Here is an 8,711-nt window from a genome sequence, read left to right on the forward strand (position 1 = left end):
CCACAAACAGGACCGGTGACAAGGGGCAACCTTGGCGGAGTCCAACACCCACAGGAAACGTGCTTGACTTTGTGCCGAGAATGCGGACACAGCTCTCACTTTGGTTATACAGGGATCTGATGGCTCGTAACAACGGCCCCGGTACCCCATACTCCCGCAGTACACCCCACAGGGTTCCCCAAGGGACACGGTTGAAAGCCTTCTCCAAGTCCACAAAGCACATGTGGACTGGATGGGCAAACTTCCATGACCCCGCCAGCAACCCTGCCAAGGTAAAGAGCTGGTCCACTGTTCCACGGCCAGGACGGAAGCCACATTGCTCCTCCTGATTCCGAGGTTCGACCGTCGGTCGGAGCCTCCTTTCCAGCACCCTAGAGTAAGCTTTCCCAGGGAGGCTGAGGTGTGTAATACCCCGGTAATTGGAGCACACCCTCCGGTCCCCCTTCTTGAAAATGGGGACCACCACCCCGGTCTGCCACTCTACAGGTACTGTCCCCGACCTCCACGCGACACTGAAGAGGCGTGTCAGCCAAGACAGCCCAACAATGTCCAGAGCCTTCAGCATCTCAGGGCGAATCTCATCTACACCCGGCGACTTGCCACTGAGGAGCTTTTTGACTACCTCAGCAACCTCAGCAACTTCCGCCAGGGATATAGGTGCAGATTCCCCCGAGTCTTCGGTCTCTGCCTCTTCCACAGAGGACATGTTGTTCGGGTTCAGGAGCTCCTCGAAGTGCTCTTTCCACCGACCGACAAAATATCCCCAGTCCGGGTCAGCAGTTCTCCTCCCCTGCTGAAAACAGCCTGAGACAAGCCCTGCTTTCCCTTTCTGAGTCGTCAGATGGTTTGCCAGAACTTCCTCGAGGCCAACCGAAAGTCCTTCTCCATAGCCTCCCCAATCTCCTCCCATACCCGGGTTTTTGCTTCAGCGACTGCCGAAGCCGCAGCCCTTCTGGCCACCCGGTACCTGTCTGCTGCTTCAGGGGACCCCCGGGCCAGCCAAGCCCGAAAGGCCTCCTTCTTCAGCTTGACGGCCTCCCTCACCGCTGGTGTCCACCAGCGGGTTCTTGGGTTGCCGCCCCGACAGGCACTGATGACCTTCTGGCCACAGCTCCTGCTTGCCACCTCTGCAATGGAGGCTTTGAACATGGCCCACTCGGACTCCATGTCCCCAGCTTCCCCCGGGATGCGTGAGAAGTTCCTCCGGAGGTGGGAGTTGAAGACCTCGTGAACTGGGGCCTCCGCCAGACGTTCCCAGTTCACCCTCACTACACTTTTGGGTTTATCGGGTCTGTCCGGCAGCCTCCCCGGCCACTTGATCCAACTCACCACCAGGTGGTGATCAGTTGACAGCTCTGCTCCTCTCTTCACCCGAGTGTCCAAGACATACAGCCGCAGGTCTGATGATACGACCACAAAGTCGATCATCGATCTTTGACCTAAGGTGCTCTGGTACCAAGTACACTTATGAGCTACCCTATGCTCGAACATGGTGTTTGTTATCGACAATCCAAGACCAGCACAGAAGTCCAATAACAAAACACCGCTTGGGTTCAGATCAGGCAGGCCATTCCTCCCAATCACCCCCCTCCAGGTTTCTCCGTCATTGCCCACGTGAGCGTTGAAGTCGCCCAGCAGAACTATGGAGTCTCCAGGTGGCACCCTTTCCAAGATGCCGCCCAGTGACTCCAAGAAGGCCGGATACTCTGAACTGCCGTTTGGTGCATAAGCACAAATGACGGTCAGAGCTTTCCCCCCAGCGACACGTAGTCGCAGAGAGGCGACCCTCTCGTTCCCCGGGTGGAACTTCAACACAGTGGCGCTCAGCCGGTGGCTTGTGAGTATCCCCACACCCGCCCGGTGCCTCTCACCTTGAGCAACTCCAGAAAAGAACAGCCCCTCTCCAGGAGTTTGGTTCCTGAACCAGTACTGTGCGTGGAGGTGAGCCCAACTATATCTAGTTGGTACCGCTCCGCCTCCCGCACTAGCTCCGGTTCCTTCCCCACCAGAGAGGTGACGTTCCACGTCCCCAGAACCAGTCTGCGACGTCGAGGATCAGCACGCCCGGATCCCCGCCTTTGCCTACTGCCCGTTGGGCAAAGCACCCGACCCGATGCCGACCCCTGCAGGTGGTGAGCCCGCAGGGCGGCGACCCCACGTGACCAGTTCGGGCTGTGTCCGGCCGGGCCCCATGGGATAAGGCCCAGCCACCCGACGCTCGCCGACGAGCTCCCCTCCCAGGTCTGGCTCCAGCAGGGGGCCCCGGTTTCCCTTTTCCGGGCGAGGTAACTGGGTCGTTGTGTGGCCGTATCATGGGAGTCTTTGTTATTTCTCTACTGTAGGAATTTGGTCCTTTGTGCAGTAAAACAAGTAGTCCGATATTCAGGTTAGCAACAATGTATTCATATAGCAAAAATAGTCTTTAATTACTGTATGAAGCATACCGTGTAAAAGCAAGGCAGTTCAATTACAAACTCATGTTAGAAAGGAATGAGCTTTTATGCCCCAAACCTCCTGATGTAAAATAGAGGTAGTTGTCCCTGATTGGGTGACAGGCAGACAAATACACATTATTTTGTAAGCATATGATGTGATCAAGGAAACCAAATGGTCATTGTCAGCAAAGCAGACAGTGAAACCCCCTTAATCATTCAGTATGGGCTTCCTAACCCCCCTTGACCATTCAGTACGATTGAGGTGTTAGGTGACCATCCAAGAACAATGAAGCAGGAAATGTATCCTTCCCTACACTACAGTCTAAGTCTAACACCAGTTGCTGTTTAGGCCCGATGTATATATACGCTTCTTTAATCAAATATTGAAATAAATATTTTATTTTTTATTTAAATAAAAAAACACCTCAAGCTAGGTTTTGCTAGTAGCTGGTATTTCAAGCTGGTCATTTACTCCAGGGTGGAGATGGGTCAATGGGTCGTAAACTGCAAACTACTGATTGCCCTGAGGAAGAGACTGGGCAGGTCATAGTATGCTAAAACATGCATTTACATGTACAAAACTGTGAAGTTTGAAACAAACTCATCTTGCTTACTAGAGACTGGGAAAATGTGGGGAAGTGAGTTCCATTTGCAGCCCAAAGTAAAAAAAAACAAAAAAACTAAACGTTGAAACAAGTGGCTGTTTCTGATGGGCCACTCACAAACAGAATTCATCTAGCAAGTTGAGCTCCAGCTGCTGTTTCGGCCGATTATCTATTATCTATAAGCTCTATTGTATCTTCCAACCGCTTTTGGCTGTTTTAAACAAATCTTAAAATAAGCCAGACCCTGATGTAGCTAAAGGGGAGTATGAACTGTCAGCACTTAAGTGAAGGTCCGGGAACAATTAAAGGATTTTGTTGACCAAAAAATTCAAATCAAAATGACTTGACTTTATGCAAATTATAACATTATGTGCACTGAAGTCCCGGACAACCCCGCCCCCCCCCCCACCCTGCCACCCCCCCCTTAAAGGCTTTCAGTCATCAAGGGTCTGCTGAGGTAACAAAACAGCCTCCAACCAACCATACTGTTACTACATCTGCTGTTGATACTTCAAGGGCTGTCTCTTCTGAATAATTCTTCGATTGCGTTCCACTGGAAAAGTCGTCAGGAGAAATGTCCCGTGTGGTATCTTTGGGTGACATTGGTTCAGGCGGTGAGAGCAGTCGTCTGGCGGTGGAAGGGTTGCCGTTTTGATTCCGCCCTGGGTGTGTCGAAATGTCCCTGAGCAGGCTGGTGTCTTGCATATGAATGCTTGAATGAAAAGTGTCAATTGTACAGCGCTTTGGATAAAGGCGCTATATAAATGCCAATCCTTTACCATCTACAGCATATCTGGCAGCAGCACGATGGTTTGAGGCACGTATGATATCTTGGACCCTTGATGATATAAAGTCATTTAGCCAACAAATGTTTCCATAGAGATCCATTCAAATGCAAAGAGATTTTTGTATCACTACAAAAAAATATGATATCCAGACTCTGGTGATGTTGATCGGTCAAAGACTTCAGAAAGTCATGGCATGCAACGGATATGTAACCAAATACAAAGCACGACTACTTTATTTGACATTTTGTTAAACATTGAAATGCGAGGCTATGTATAAAAAGTACTGTACGTACTATACGGTGAAACCAAAATGTACAAAAGTACCCTTTAATAAAAGCTGAGAGTCTGCACTTTGATCACGTATGAATTGTTTGCTTCAGTAAAACATTCATAGGAAAAAGATCAAAAAGGGTAAATGTGTCCAAACTTTGGACTGGCCCTGTTCAGTTCAACATGTTCAGTTAACAACATTCTAAACAAATATTTGTGTGTATGTACGTGAGTGTGTATCTGACATTGTCTTGGGTGTGTTGTTGGGGGTTTAGCCAGAAAGTTCCACCCCCCCCCCCCTCGTCAGAGTAATGCGGTTTGGTGGGGGGGTTATGTCCAGTATTCAGTGGTCAGGGGACAGCTGTTCTGACCCTATCACACGCTCTGCAGGGAACAGCCGTTCTGCACCAAGTGCGCAGTGCCCTCTTCGCAAGCCTGTCACACCCCAGACCCTGTACGCAGGCCTTCTGCCGCCCCGCCAGCTCTGCAGATCCGCCAAAGTCAGATCCCGCCGTAGGATTGACGCGCACACCGACGCACTGTGCCCACAGCTCTGTTCCCTCTGCTGCCCAGGCGTGAGGTCACAGATAAGTGATCAGAATGTTCCCGAACAGAACATTCCCATGCAGGTGTGATGTCACAATCGCTCCCGGTGCCCGGGGAAAGCAGCGGGGTTCTTGAGCTCTGGCGAAGGAATAACATTCCGGAAGGGTAACCCGCTCCTGCTGAAAAGCAGCTGCCGCAGGGCGTACGGAAAGAAGGAGAAAAACGTTTGAAAAAAACAGGACTGGTGCAGTGCTGAACACAAAAGGGGAAAATGGCTGAGGCGCTCAGAAATGTGCGTGCCGGCGTGTTCTGGCTGTGAGCTGGAGAGCAAGGTGAAGAGAGAACAGGAGAGCTGGTGACCTTCCTGCTTTCTGATGATAAAAAGCACACCCCCCTCTACCTACTCTCTTCTTGTGGTCTTTTTCTTTTCTTTTTAGCTTGACACTTTAAAATAATAATAATATTATTAATAATATTAATAATAATAATAATAATAATAATAATAACAACAACAATAATAGTCATAATAATAATACTAATAATAACAATAATCATCATAATAATAATAATAATAATAATAATAATAATAATAATAATAATTTGTGTAGCACCTGCCTGGCAGTGTAACACAAACCACTTCATATGTTTGTGATACATGTGCAGAGTGAGGGCAGTCGGGGACTCGTGGGCTGGAACAGCGGTTTCGACCCGTGTAGAAGAGAGCAGCGACACGTGTCAGCCAAACAAGCTGCCACCTCTTTCTGAGAAAGTGCTCCGTGTGACCCACAAAAGCTTCGCGCTCAGCGCTCTCTACAGGGGGACGGTGAATGAATGGCGACAGCTATCCCTGCGAGGTCTCACAGTAACACACAGAAACACAGGACCAGTCTGTGAGCTCTCACAGTAAAACACAGACACAGGACCAGACTGAGAGCTCTTACAGTAAAACACAGAAACACAGGACCAGACTGAGAGCTCTTACAGTAAAACACAAACACAGGACCAGACTGAGAGCTCTTACAGTAAAACACAGAAACACAGGACCAGACTGAGAGCTCTTACAGTAAAACACAGAAACACAGGACCAGACTGAGAGCTCTTACAGTAAAACACAGAAACACAGGACCAGACTGAGAGCTCTTACAGTAAAACACAGAAACACAGGACCAGACTGAGAGCTCTTACAGTAAAACACAGAAACACAGGACCAGACTGAGAGCTCTCACAGTAACACACAGAAACACAGGACCAGACTGAGAGCTCTCACAGTAAAACACAGGACCAGACTGTGAGCTCTCTCAGTAAAACACAGAAACACAGGACCAGACTGAGAGCTCTTACAGTAAAACACAGAAACACAGGACCAGACTGAGAGCAGAGCGACCCCTGTTGGCGGAGCTGGGACCTGCGCGTTGGCGGAGGGCGCCCGCGTTTATGACCGGGGCCGACCTCGCGCATTCTGCGGTGGAGCACATGCCTGTTTGTGGAGCAGTAAACTCGGATCAACACCTCCGGTGAAAAACAGGCTGCGCGGCTCCAGAAATAGCCACGCCACGCGGAGATAGAGGGGCACGCGGGCCCCTCCTGATCCCGGGGTATTCCTGGTCCTGACTCACGCCCACGCCAACGCCGCGGTGCCGCGCGCCCGCGATCCAGGGAACGGAGGCCCCGCCACTTACCGGCCTGCGCTAGCCTCATAGAGACGCCTCCGGTGTTTCTGTGTTTTACTGAGAGAGCTCACAGTCTGGTCCTGTGTTTCTGTGTTTTACTGTAAGAGCTCACAGTCTGGTCCTGTGTTTCTGTGTTTTACTGTAAGAGCTCTCAGTCCGGTCCTGTGTTTTACTGTAAAAGCTCAAAGTCTGGTCCTGTGTTTCTGTGTTTTACTGTAAAAGCTCAAAGTCTGGTCCTGTGTTTCTGTGTTTTACTGAGAGAGCTCTCAGTCTGGTCCTGTGTTTCTGTGTTTTACTGTAAGAGCTCTCAGTCCGGTCCTGTGTTTTACTGTAAAAGCTCAAAGTCTGGTCCTGTGTTTCTGTGTTTTACTGTAAGAGCTCAAAGTCTGGTCCTGTGTTTTACTGTAAGAGCTCTCAGTCTGGTCCTGTGTTTCTGTGTTTTACTGTAAAAGCTCAAAGTCTGGTCCTGTGTTTTATTGTGAGAGTTCACAGCCTCACAATAAAGTGCCATGGCTTGGCACAACCCAGGGATTTTGTTTTTTTTCCATACCCTGAAGGCAAAAAATACAAACAAACAGAAAACACAGCTGTTTTTCAGCTTCTGTTTCACATACCATACATCACCCCTCACACAGACACACGCACACACACACACACACACACTCTACCACCTCTCTCTCATACACACTCCCCCTTTCTCTCTTTCTCTCTCTCTCCCTCTGTCTCTCTCTCTCTCTCTCTCTCTCTCTCTCTCTCTTTCACTCACAAAGTGGAATGAGAGGAGGAGGGTCAAAGAAATATACAGGGGGATGGGAGGGATGGAAAGAGAAATAGTGGGAGAGGGAGGAGAGAGAAAGTGGAAAAGAGGATATGAAACAGCGAGGGGGCGAGGGAGGTGGCAATGTTGTCAGAGTTGGAGGGAGAGAGACTATTCTGGAATCAATCAATATTTATTGGGCAGGGGAATCAAGAAACGTACACTGCTCACTGTGTGTTGGGACAGGTACTCTCCAGGAACTCTACAGGAACTTTCTGCAGGAACTCTACAGGAACTCTAAAGGAACTTTCCAGGAACTCTACAGGAACTCTAAAGGAACTTTCCAGGAACTTTCCAGGAACTCTACATGAACTCTAAAAGAACTCTATAGGAACTGTCTGCAGAAACTCTGCAGGAACTCCACAGGAACTCTAAAGGAACTTTCCAGGAACTCTACAGGAACTCTAAAGGAACTCTACAGGTGGCACAGAGAGGATCACCACAGAGCAGATGAGAGTCTCACTTCTCTTTCCTTCAGACAATAAAAACAAGAAGGGTTCATTCAAAAGAAAAGACTCAATCTCGTTGGAGGTGTAAAGAGTGCATTTGATACCAGTACAGCGGTACTTATTCAAAGTGACGTACAATAAGTGCATACCGAAGGTCATTAGAACTAGTTGTTACCGCTACAGTGCTATAGCGAAGTAAAAAGTACAGCTGATAGTCAATAGCGCTATAGGGAAGTAAAAAGTACAGTTGATAGTCAATAACGCTATAGCGAAGTAAAAAGTACAGTTGATAGTCAATAGCGCTATAGCGAAGTAAAAAGTACAGTTGATAGTCAATAGCGCTATAGCGAAGTAAAAAGGACAGTTGACGGTGGTATAGCAACATAAGAAATGCAGTTGATACCACTACAGCAGCATAAAAAGGACAGTTGCTAGCACTAAAGAGACGTAAAAAGCACAGTTTATATGCTACAACAGGGTACAGAGCACAGTTAATAGCTGAAGAGCACAGCTGATCATTGGAGAGCACAGCTGACGGCTGAAGAGCACAGCTGACGGCTGAAGAGCACAGCTCGTAGCTGCAGAGCACAGGCCAGGGCGCAGATGTACCTGTACAGGGCCTCCTGTAACGACATGCCCTGCCCCAGGCTGAGGGGGGCGGCGCGGCCGGAGAGAGGCGCCTCCCAGGCGGCCCCGGGGGCCTGCTGCAGGGCGGGGCAGAGGCTGGAGCCCCCGCAGGAGCGCAGGCAGCTGGAGGAGTTCCTGCGGGCCCACGGGCTCTCCCTGTGGAGGACCGGGATGCCCTACAGGTACTCATTCCGCTCTCCGGCGCCTGTCTCTGCCCCCGTTACGGCCGTTTTCGCTTTTTCATTAATCCCTGTCAATGTAAAAAGTAAACATGGTTTTCACATATTTTCACATACAATTTTGTTTGCAAGATGAATTTGTTCTTTAGCATAAAAGGGCTGCATCAGTGTTTCTTTGATAAATTAGTATTATTAGTATTAAATTCGTTTTTTTTTCAGAATGGAAAGTTATATTCCTTTTTAGTGGATTCATTCTTCAGCACAAAGGGTCTGTGCTATGAAAAGTTGAGGTCTTTATTTGTTTCTTCCAGAATGAACAGTATCG

This window comes from Conger conger, chromosome 5 (genome assembly GCF_963514075.1).
Source record: "Conger conger chromosome 5, fConCon1.1, whole genome shotgun sequence".
In the NCBI taxonomy this organism is placed as follows: Eukaryota; Metazoa; Chordata; class Actinopteri; order Anguilliformes; family Congridae; genus Conger; species Conger conger.